Here is a 12,150-nt window from a genome sequence, read left to right as displayed (position 1 = left end):
ATTAATCATTGCCAAACATGTATTACAAAAGGGAGTACTGCATATTTTATGTGCAGTACACAATATATAAACATATAACGCCCTGTTTAAAACATGGAGCTCTACACACAGCATGAACAAAGTTTAATGTATACAGGCTACAATAAATACAACGTTTAGTGCAACTTATTAAACATGCGTTCCTACTAGAAAATGCGGTCTAATTTAAGAAATGCCACCACACCTTGAATAAAAACAATAAGCTATAAGTTTATAATGAGCAAAGCAGGCAAAAATAATAGCATACCTTCCAAGTTAAAAGAAGTTTATGTTTTAAAACCTTACACATGTCCACTCACTTGAAACTAGCAGGCACTTGCAAAAGAACATATGCGTTTTCTCCCGCGAAATGCTCCGTTAAGGTTCTCCCAAGTTTTCATATCAACATAAGCCTATATAACCAGGGTGCTCAACTGCTGACTCTTTTCATATCTCAAACTTTTGTCCCCCCACGGTGCGCCTGGAAGAGTTGATCCTTCCTCAGTCCTCACTAGCCCTGATGCAACCTGCTTGTCTCAAAGGCTGCACTAGTTGCTTTCCAGTGTATCTGCGCTGCTTCTGCAGGATGAGACCCCGCAGGAATGAGATCATGTAAAGGGGTCTCCGGGGCTACCACAATGGGAGGAGCAAAATAATAAACCCGAGCCCAACCCCCTTGGACTACAAACATATAAAAGACACAGTGGTAAGGCTAAACAGAGCATAGCTTAGTTTGAAGCTACTCAAGGAGAAAAAAAAATACCCAAGGAGGTCTTCTACACCTAATGAAACGTTAATGAATTAAGAAGGAAGGTGGTAGTCGTCTTGAAAAGTGGACTGGATTCTAAATCACAATTTAACAGATCATTGGTTTTACAAGGATATTCTGTGAAATTGAAAAAACACAGGTTTCCAAAACTAAAACAGGTCATTTTAAAACTTGATATTGGGATATTGGTGCACCTATATTTTTATTTCTAATATTTCAGTGAAAACTTCAGTGAAAAGTGAAAAGATTTGAAGAGTTGGACTGTTGGACTGCATCTTTTTAGACAACCTGTAGGTCTTCAAACAGCTTGCGACTTCCAAAGCATTAGCATCATCTATTGCTTAGCCAATCACAATGACGCTGTGGGACACAGAGTTTGAAGTGAAGGACAGTAGCTCGATTAGAGAATGGAGTGGACAGGTCCAGCCAGCTCTCATCGCTTCCCTCGTGCTGCTATTCTGTTTGGAAGCCTTTCTGTGGGTGAGAAATATGAGGCAAAAGAGACGCCTGCCTGGCCCCTTTGCCTGGCCACTGGTAGGCAATGTGATGCAGCTGGGACAAATGCCCCATATAACTTTTTCCAGGCTGGCCAAGAAGTATGGCAATGTCTTCCAGATCAAATTGGGCTGCAATGACATTGTGGTTCTCAATGGAGAGACTGCAATCAAGCAAGCTCTGATTCAACATGGTGCTGAGTTTGCAGGAAGGCCAAACTTTGTCTCTTTCCAGAATATATCCGGTGGCAAAAGCATGGTGTTTGGCAGCTACAGTGGACTGTGGAAAGTGCATCGCAGAATTGCTCAGTCAACCATCAGAGCTTTCTCTTCAGCCAACAGCCAGACCAAGAAAGCATTTGAGCAGCACATAGTGGGGGAAGCTCTGGATCTCATTCAAGTTTTCTTGAGACTCAGTGCAGATGGATGCTATTTTGAACCGGCTCGCAAGTTAACCGTGGCCTCTGCCAACGTAATCTGTGCCCTGTGCTTTGGAAAGCGTTACGGTCACGATGACTTGGAGTTCACAACGCTCCTGGGTAGGGTGGACAAGTTCGGGGAGACGGTGGGTGCAGGCAGCCTGGTGGACGTCATGCCCTGGCTCCAGGCTTTCCCCAACCCAGTGCGCAGCATCTACCACAACTTCAAAGAGCTCAACAAGGAGTTTTTTGAATTCGTGAAAGACAAGGTATTCCAACACAGAGAAACGTATGACCCAGAGGTAACGCGAGACATGAGTGATGCCTTCATCGGTATCATAGAACATGGAAGTGGCAGCAAGAAGGGACTTACCAAAGAGCATGTTGAGGGAACTGTCACAGATCTCATGGGTGCTGGGCAAGACACCATTTCAACAGCTATGCAGTGGATCCTCCTTCTTTTGGTAAAATACCCCAACATCCAAACTAAACTGCAAGAGCAGATTGACAAAGTCGTGGGAAGAGACAGGCTTCCCACCATCGAGGACAAGGGCAGTCTGGCCTACCTGGAAGCCTTCATCTACGAGACCATGCGCTTCACCAGCTTTGTACCAGTGACGATCCCCCACTCCACCACCTCTGACGTGACAATCGACGGCCTCCACATCCCCAAGGACACTGTGGTCTTCGTGAACCAGTGGTCTGTCAATCACGACGAGAAGAAGTGGAAGGATCCTCACGTCTTTGACCCCTCGCGCTTCCTGGATGAGGATGGCATGATAGACAGGGATCTGACCAGCAGTGTGATGATCTTCTCTATCGGGAAGAGGAGATGCATCGGTGACCAGATCGCTAAGGTCCAGATATTTCTGTTCACGGCCATCCTAATCCACCAATGCAGCTTTGAGAGCAACCCTTCTGAAAACCTCACTATGGACTGTTCTTATGGCTTGGCATTGAAGCCCCTCCACTTCACTCTATCTGCCAAGCTCAGGGGGAAGCCTTTAGGCCCGATCTCAACAGCATAAAAAGCTAGGGGTTGGTTCTGCATTACACTTTTGCCTGACTTCCTCAGGCAACGGAGGCAACTGACAGTGAGTGACAATTAACAGTGAGTATTAGCTAATGGGTTAATCCTTAGTCAAAGTAAATCTGCACTGAACATTATTATTAAGGGAAATATCATATTTAATATTTATATATAAGTCTGACACAAAAGATCAAGTTTGTATTTTTTGTCAAGGGTAGTTAAATGCTGCATTACATCACTGAATTTAATGTAGAGTAGAATTTAATGTGTGCAACAAAGGGGCATTGCAGTGTCACTTGTGAAATATGTGGCTTTTAAATGCAGCTTTAATTTATGTTACACCAAAAACATTCACCTCCTTTCCACAAGGAAATATTGTAGACTATTCAAATGTCTTGTGTGTAATACATATTAATTTCACTGCATGTACAGTAAAATAATTGTGCTGAAATTATGTATGAAGCTGTATGACTAAAAACACTAACCTTCCAGATATTCAGCAGCAGTCAACATAAACACGTATCAAAAAGTATTTATCTTGTCATGGGTGAGTGTGTGTGTATGTATGTATGTTGTAAAGTGATGTATGAAGGTAAATGTAGTTTTCTGAATCAGTAGGAATTACGTCTGACTTCAACACTGTCTATGTACTTTCTAAGCTTTTAGGACTTCATCGTTTGCATTGCCTTTCCTAAATGTTTAAATTATATTGATGCATTTAACTGTTTCACAAACACATCACTTTGAAAATATATTTGAAAATATTTAATACATATTGCAAGCTGTTAAACATGTCTCGGTTGTGTTGTACATAAATTAATAAAGTACACTAACTACTGTAAATACAAGACAGAACGACACAGTCTACTCGAAGGTAGCAAAAAGGAGACGTTGCTGATGTCTCTCATTGTGACTGCTCTCCAAAACCAAGAGCATATTGCAGACGTTATGCAATCTAGCAAGCATAGTTTACACTGGCAAAGCAAGTTTATTTTAGATCAAAACTGTCTGGACACATTCTGGACACTGTTTTGAAGCATGGGTTGGTTTTTGAGAATGCAAGTGTGCACAACAACACAATAAAGGATATTCATAAAAAAATACTTTCTCTTTAAGGTCTGGTTTTAGATGCAAACTTTACCCCCCCCCCCCCCAAGCATTTGCTTCATATTATACCCGAAAAAACAAATAATTCCCAATAAATGCTTCCACATGTTTGATGTCTTTTGTTATGTACACCTCTGTTTGCACTTGGAGGCCTTTAACTAGCTGTCAGAAGAGAGTTTTACTGGCAGCGTTTTGCAGTACCAGTGCATGACTTTTTCTCTTTTAACCAATAAACACCACTGTTTTTTACATGTTCATTTGCAATGCTCAGAGTATAGGCAATAAGCTAAGTTGGTGTACTTGAAAATGGCATTAAAAAGGCATTTCAAATCTAAGTTTCAGGTTACCTTTTTGTCAGTGTCAGGAACTGTTCTTTTCTGTGACGGGCAATGCTACTCCTTGGTCTATTAACAGTGTTTTGTATGGTTTAGCTGATAAGTATTAATACAATGAGATAAACCAATCAATGTTACATTTAAGTTAGCTGTACCTGTTGACACCCATAAGCGCAAAACAAAGTGGGATGTTTGTGGTATTGGGGGATCTATAATCAGGAACAGCTGTTGTGGGTAACCGTACGTTTAATTTCTTTTTAAAGTGCTTGTCAATGACATCACTTCTGCCAACACCTGTGTTTCAACCAAGAGGGGAATACCAACACCACTTATAATTATTAATGAGTTCAGACTCGGCTAGCCTAATCATTAATTCAACTTCATTATCAAACTACAACCTGTCTTTGTATTTTCTGTTATATATTACACATTTAAATGCCCAACACTTAACTTGTTTTGTTATACACTTACAACACTTATACTATAACACTGTTTTTCATCAGGAATTATTTATGATTCGATCAGGGGCGAATGACAGCAAACATTAATATTATTACAATCATTGCTGTTGATGTTGTTCTATATATTCAATCATGAGACAAATAAATATAATTTAGAGCACCTGAGATAATCTTAGTACAGGTCTGCAGCTTGGGCCCAGAACAACATTGCTATCATAAACACAGACTTATACCACACAAACTGTTTACATCTACCTATTTCTTCTGAGTGTATCCCATTGAAGGGAAAATTAAGGATTGAGAGGAGGTTCCCAGTCACCAAACAATCGCAGTCAGCTATCAAGCTTGAAGTGGGAGAATTAACACATTACGGTCAAGCATGTCCCATTATGTTAGGACATTTAATTGGTTAATTGTTAAACACAAATATAATACAGTATGGCAGAGTTAAGGTGTTGTTATGTCTCTTTGAAACAAATATACTGCAAACAAACTCATATATTGAATTGGGTAGAACACTTCCACTTCCTTGCATTACATCGATACTGGTGTTACAGGTACATATTCCCTTCTCACACATCCTAAAACCAAATCTGTTTGATTGTAAGCTGTCTTATTTGAAATATTAAATGCTTTTTTTTTTATCTCATTTGCTGAATGTATGCATTTCCTTTTTAAGAATTATTCTGTTTAGTAGATTGTAATGTATTTTTCCTAATGTAATATTCTCTTATTGTGTGTTCTTATGTTATCTTATGTTGTTTTCTTATTGTTGAAATGTGTGTTTTCAAGTTATCCACCAAAATGTGAATTCAACCTGAAGTCTTTTCCCAACAATAAATAAACAAATGCACAAATAAAATCAATCATTTTGTGTGTGCAAATCTAACATGGCAGCACATACATACAAGCAAACACGTGCTTAAGTATATTATTTGCTCTGGTACACGTTTTATTCAACACTGAACTCATGGGATTACTACAGATGTACTGTATCTGTAATTTCAATGGTATAGTCGATACTTCTACTGCAGAACATGTTTTTATTTTAAGTCATAAATGATATGTAGTTCAATCTGACGTTACATATTTAAACCTTTCATAAATATTAATTTGTCACATTTTAACATATGTATTTGATTGGATTACAGTATCAATTATATATGGATTAGCTTGCCTGCTAGAGGTAAATTGGCAAACCTTGAAAGCACATCCCCTAGCTATGCCAACTGTTAAACTACATGAGGTTACACTAAGAGAGGCATGTCTCTTATAATGAATAAAAAGTATTTAACACACTGGATGCCCCCCACCCCCATTAGTTACAGTCTGATAAGCAGCCAGTAGCAGACGGATAAACTGATTACACAGAGATAAATCATTGGATACCTGGTTTGTGCTAATGCTATGTTAAAAACTGGGGGTGAAATCAGTCCACGCATGCCACACCTGACAGTTATTGATCAAGTTAGTTTTAAGTAGATTTAGGGGCAAACTGATAAGGTAGTACAGAAATATGGAAAATAAATTTCCAAATTGGCATTTATGATTACAGGCATTTCAAAAATAATAATGTAAAAAGGATACGTTTCAAGTTGATCTGCCAATGTAAAATAAGGTATCTTCCTGGACCAGAACTAGCTCAGGATGAACACAGTTATGGCTTTTTCCTCCCTTATCCCTTACGAAGAGAAAAGTAGTGCACAAGTGTTTGCCAAACAGTAGACTTCAAACCTAGAACACGGCTGTTCAGATGATTAACACGTATGCTGGTGTAACACAAGGTTGTTGCCGACTAAAGGGGCTGTGTGTTGGTTTTATTTGAAAAACACATAATACATGTTGAAGGGTTTCTTTATAGCATCATAACTCATATCCCTCTGCTGCACTGGGTCCCCTAACAGGCCCTTAACTGTTGCACTACTTAGCTGGAGGACCTCACTGGTCGAAGAGATTTACTTCAGCCCGTCTCCTGGAGGACACTGACACCCTGCTGGAACGAGATCATGCAACAACACTGAAATGAAGATCGCGGGGTCTCCACAGAGGCCACTGGGGGAGGAGTAAGGTAACAGACTCAGTTCCAGCCCCTTAATACGCCAAAGATATATAAGAGAGAATGGCACGGCTATAAACTAAACAGCAGCTCGACTCTTAGGAATGAGAAAGGAATGAAACACTGCTGACTCGATCCGATGCGTCCCACACAAAACAGACAGTGAGGAAAAGATTAGATTTGAGGAACACGGAAGAAGAGGTGATATCTCGTCAGTTTTTTTGTGAACTTTACCAGGGATTTATAGGTTAAACTGGTTTCCTTTCGTTCAGTTTGATATGAAAGAATATTAAAAGTTAATCTCTTAAACACTAATTTAAAACAGCACTTTCAACAGCAAAGTTTGTAACACTTAACATCTCTTCAATTACAGCTTAAATTGTTCACCAGTGAAAACGGCTTTGCTTTATTGATACAACTCAATGATATCTGCATTAAACAAAGAAGAACATACAGCTTATCCATCAGAATGGCAATGTGGGACAATGAATTTGGAGTGAAGGGCAGCATTATGAGAGACTGGAGTGAACAGGTGCAAGTGGCACTTATTGTTTGCTTCACATTCCTTTTTTGTATAGAAGCCTGTCTCTGGGTGAAGAGTTTCAGACACAAGAGACGCCTGCCTGGCCCCTTTGCCTGGCCAGTGGTGGGCAATGCCATGCAGCTGGGACAAATGCCCCATCTATCCTTCTCTAGGCTGGCGAAGAAGTATGGCAACATCTTCCAGATCAAATTGGGCTGCAATGACATTGTGGTTCTCAATGGAGAGACTGCAATCAAGCAAGCTCTGATTCAACATGGTGCTGAGTTTGCAGGAAGGCCAAACTTTGTCTCTTTCCAGAATATATCCGGTGGCAAAAGCATGGTGTTTGGCAGCTACAGTGGACTGTGGAAAGTGCATCGCAGAATTGCTCAGTCAACCATCAGAGCTTTCTCTTCAGCCAACAGCCAGACCAAGAAAGCATTTGAGCAGCACGTAGTGGGGGAAGCTCTGGATCTCATTCAAGTTTTCTTGAGACTCAGTGCAGATGGATGCTATTTTGAACCTGCTCACAAGTTAACCGTGGCCTCTGCCAACGTAATCTGTGCCCTGTGCTTTGGAAAGCGTTACGGTCACGATGACTTGGAGTTCACAACGCTCCTGGGTAGGGTGGACAAGTTCGGGGAGACGGTGGGTGCAGGCAGCCTGGTGGACGTCATGCCCTGGCTCCAGGCTTTCCCCAACCCAGTGCGCAGCATCTACCACAACTTCAAAGAGCTCAACAAGGAGTTTTTTGAATTTGTGAAAGACAAGGTATTCCAACACAGAGAAACGTATGACCCAGAGGTAACGCGAGACATGAGTGATGCCTTCATTGCTGTGATAGAACATGGGACAGACAATGAAAACCGACTGAGCACAGGTCACGTTGAAGCTACTGTCACAGATCTCGTGGGTGCTGGGCAAGACACCATTTCGACAGCTATGCAGTGGATCATGCTTATTTTGTTAAAATACCCCCACATCCAAACTAAACTACAAGAGCAGATTGACAAAGTCGTGGGAAGAGACAGGCTTCCCACCATCGAGGACAAAGGCAGTCTGGCCTACCTGGAAGCCTTCATCTACGAGACCATGCGCTTCACCAGCTTCGTACCCATGACGATCCCCCACTCCACCACCTCTGACGTGACAATCGACGGCCTCCACATCCCCAAGGACACTGTGGTCTTCGTGAACCAGTGGTCTGTCAATCACGACGAGAAGAAGTGGAAGGATCCTCACGTCTTTGACCCCTCGCGCTTCCTGGATGAGGATGGCATGATAGACAGGGATCTGACCAGCAGTGTGATGATCTTCTCCATCGGGAAGAGGAGATGCATCGGTGACCAGATCGCTAAGGTCCAGATATTTCTGTTCACGGCCATCCTAATCCACCAATGCAGCTTTGAGAGCAACCCTTCTGAAAACCTCACTATGGACTGTTCTTATGGCTTGGCATTGAAGCCCCTCCACTTCACTCTATCTGCCAAGCTCAGGGGGAAGCCTTTAAGTGTGGTTTCAGAGGCATTAAAGAGATGATATTGCTAATATTGTCCTCAGGCATCTATATTTCAAACAGACTGCAGGATGCTGATAACACTCAAGTGAGTATTGGTTAAAAAATGAATTAATTAATTTGGCAATGTAAAGGAATGGCTGCTTTAATTACAGAATTGTTGTTTTTCTAACCACAGCCAACATTTTGTGTAATAATGATATACATTATAGTGTAAATTACATTTTCAAACTAGTATATATATACATATATATATATATATATATACATATATATATATATATATATATATATATATATATATATATGTTATATATATGTTACTTTGTTACAAGGCTGTTACAAAGATATATCATTTACTTTAGGCAAAACATTTAAACCCTACATATTCCCATGTTTTGTGTGGTCGTCTTTAATCTCTTGGTATCTATTCAATATATCTATATATATATATATCTATATACACCTTGTAGCATTTCCCCCCAATATATAATTCATTTATACATTAATTTGCTTGTTTACTTTTTTGTGATATTTTCAAATAACACATACACAAACAGTACACATTAGCTCAGTTAAATGTACACACAACACAACATACTATCCAGAAACCTACATATGGACTGGTACCAATGCGTTAACTATGTAAGACTGATGCCAATATACATCAAGCTGTGCTGTGGTTTCTTCACAATATAATTCAAAATAAACATAGACGAGATTTAAAAGACGTATATTTGCCATTTTGTTCGGCCGCCCAACAGCAACTAAATAGGAATTGCCAGTAAATATGCCATCTGGAAAATGTTATTATATGTTGAGTTGTGGTAACTCCTGTACTTAATTCAATTATAACCTATCCCTTAATTCACAAAAGCCAATGTTATTTCCAGTACACTCAGTCAGCTACTATGGATTTATTATTTTTTATGTGTTTTTGTTTCAGATGAAAATACATCTGCAGATACTATTTGATTGTATTTACCTGTAAAAGATTTTGAGCCCAGAGCAATTGATCTCAGTATATGTTTCCCTTTGCACTGTACATCTTAAATTAATGTTTTAATTATTATTATTTTTTTCAAATGTACATACAGAATGATGTATGGAAATGTGAAGGATGAAATTTAACATGCCAAAGAAGGGGATTTCACTAGACATGAGCCCCAGATTACAAAGTGGCTTTGTTTGAAATACAGCCTACAAAAATAAACTGAAGGACAATAAATCAGACGTTCTGTTCAAGTGTTTGCCAAGAACAAGTCACAGTATTTCTGTTGCACTTACCGTTAATACTGAAAATAAATAATTCCAATGTAAGTAAACAAAAGGAAAATTGTAAGTATTCACGTTTTTAAAATTATTAATTTATTCTTGAATTAAATCAAAACTTTGACCAACCAGTAAACTGCAAAAGTGGCGGGTGAGGGGCTTTTTTGTTTACGGTGGGGTTCTGTTTGTAATATAGGAGTTTGTCATTAGTGTGTGGGTCCAAGCTGTGATTTAATATGGGGCAATGACATTGACCAGTCTACATATGTATTATTTCACTGACCCAGTCACTCCTCGATGAGGCATCAATATGTAGGAGACATATTAAGCCTATACTGCATTATATTTTTAGGGTGGCTTCAACAAACTATTCTAGACCCGATTTATTTTCCCAAACACGTTCAGTTAACTGTAGACCATTCTTGTTAATTAAAGTCTAAAAATAGTGTATGTGGGGAAAATGCATAACTTTTGATATGTTGCCACTTTCATTTGTTTTCTTAAATACTTTTTATGGAATCATTGGTAGCAATTGCAAATCCTCAATGGTTTATAACTATTTATACACAAGTGAAAGCAGGTTATCTGTAGAGGATCATGGGAAAGTGATAAGCATGTGCTTTGCAGGTGTACAGTTGCATTATTTTTAAGCCACAGAATGTGTACTGTATGCATCCCGATAAGTAATACAAATTGTGTTCTTCAACTTATTTAGAGTTTTATGGTCTACAATGTAATACTTTATGCTCTTTTTAGTGGAAGTTCATTGACATTTGGAAGTTTTATAGAGGTAATGCTCATGAGCCAAAAAAAGAAACAAAACATTTTGTGCACAAGGGTGAGGGCATTTTCAATAAACTTGCATGACTTTAAATGAGTTTGCAGGTTAAAAAAGAAAATAATGTAATATGATGTAATGTCTTAGGGGGATGAAAGTTTAATGTAACGCTTTGTTGAGAGTGTACATTCTCTTCCTTGGGAGAACCTGGAAAACCAAGTCTGACTTCACAAATCACAGTCGGTGCAAGTTCGAAATTAAAAATTGAATCAACTTCAGTGTTTCAGAATAGATTCCTTGTCATGTTTTGTAATAGAGTGCAATGTACGGCAAAGCCACATCACATTTTGTAACCACTCTGCAATTCTAATCACAGTTGTTAACGTTCAGCGGTGGCTTGCGGACGATGTCGTTACTTGTCGTTATCTATCATTATAAAATGTCCCTTATGAACATATTTCTTTGTGGGGAATAAAAACACATCGAACATGAATGCACATACATATTTAAACACCTTGTGAATAGGTGTAGTTTTTAAAGTCTTCCACAGGGCAACAAAAATGAAAATTACAAACAGCAGCCCCCCTATTTACAATGTCCTTATAGCTACAAATATACCCACAGAAAATGTTGATCAAGTCTTAGCCTGCCTTAATTCGAATGCTGGATTTCATATTATTGCTTTAAAAAGTGCATTCAGAAAAGTGTGCAGGGGATGGGAGGAGATACTGTGATTTATAACTTCAATTTACCAATAAAATAAAATAATGGCATACTTTGTTGACAATCAACCACTTCCACTAAGTACACCAAGTGATGCTGAACAATGCACAGCTATCAGCGTGAACAGGTACTTTAGTTTAAGACCAATTTGAGCAGGTTAGCAGCAGTCGAGAGGGTGGGAAGAACATAGAGATCTCACCGTTTGGGTTTCATCTCCAGTCTGGCCCTGTCACTTTTGCACAAGAACGGGGGGGGGAGGAACCAGTCAGTAAACAGGCGACTAGCTACAGTCTTTGCCTTCAGTTGAGCCAAACAACTGATCAGTGCACACCAGGGGCGCAGAGAACCTGAAAGAACCTCTTATAGGTTAGTTGGTATATTCTGGATGAGGCTCAAACATACACAAACCTTCAACAGGAAAAACAAACCGGAGAACTAATTTTTGTTTTGTCCTATCCGAAAGCTTAGATGCAAGAACTGGCTGGTCAGGTGATGGTGCTCGTTTGGCATTCCAACGCCTGGCTCATGTTTATCTCTAGGCATCCCTGAAATTTGTGAGGCCTTCTCTTTACAATTACACAAAAGAAACTGTAGACATGTTCTCATGATTATGAAGGTAGCTCCTTTTTTGAGAAAGCTATATAATTAG

General features: G+C 39.4%; 2 pseudogenes; both read left to right on the top strand.

Moving 5' to 3' along the window:
* Positions 1-734: 734 nt before the first annotated feature.
* On the top strand, positions 735-5,499 carry LOC136716951 (cytochrome P450 1B1 pseudogene; annotated as a pseudogene).
* Positions 5,500-6,760: 1,261 nt separating this feature from the next.
* Positions 6,761-9,973, top strand: LOC136717279 (cytochrome P450 1B1 pseudogene; annotated as a pseudogene).
* The last annotated feature ends 2,177 nt before the right edge of the window (positions 9,974-12,150 follow it).

This window comes from Amia ocellicauda, chromosome 21 (genome assembly GCF_036373705.1).
Source record: "Amia ocellicauda isolate fAmiCal2 chromosome 21, fAmiCal2.hap1, whole genome shotgun sequence".
NCBI classification, from domain to species: Eukaryota; Metazoa; Chordata; class Actinopteri; order Amiiformes; family Amiidae; genus Amia; species Amia ocellicauda.
This window is presented reverse-complemented; position numbering and strand designations above follow the sequence as displayed.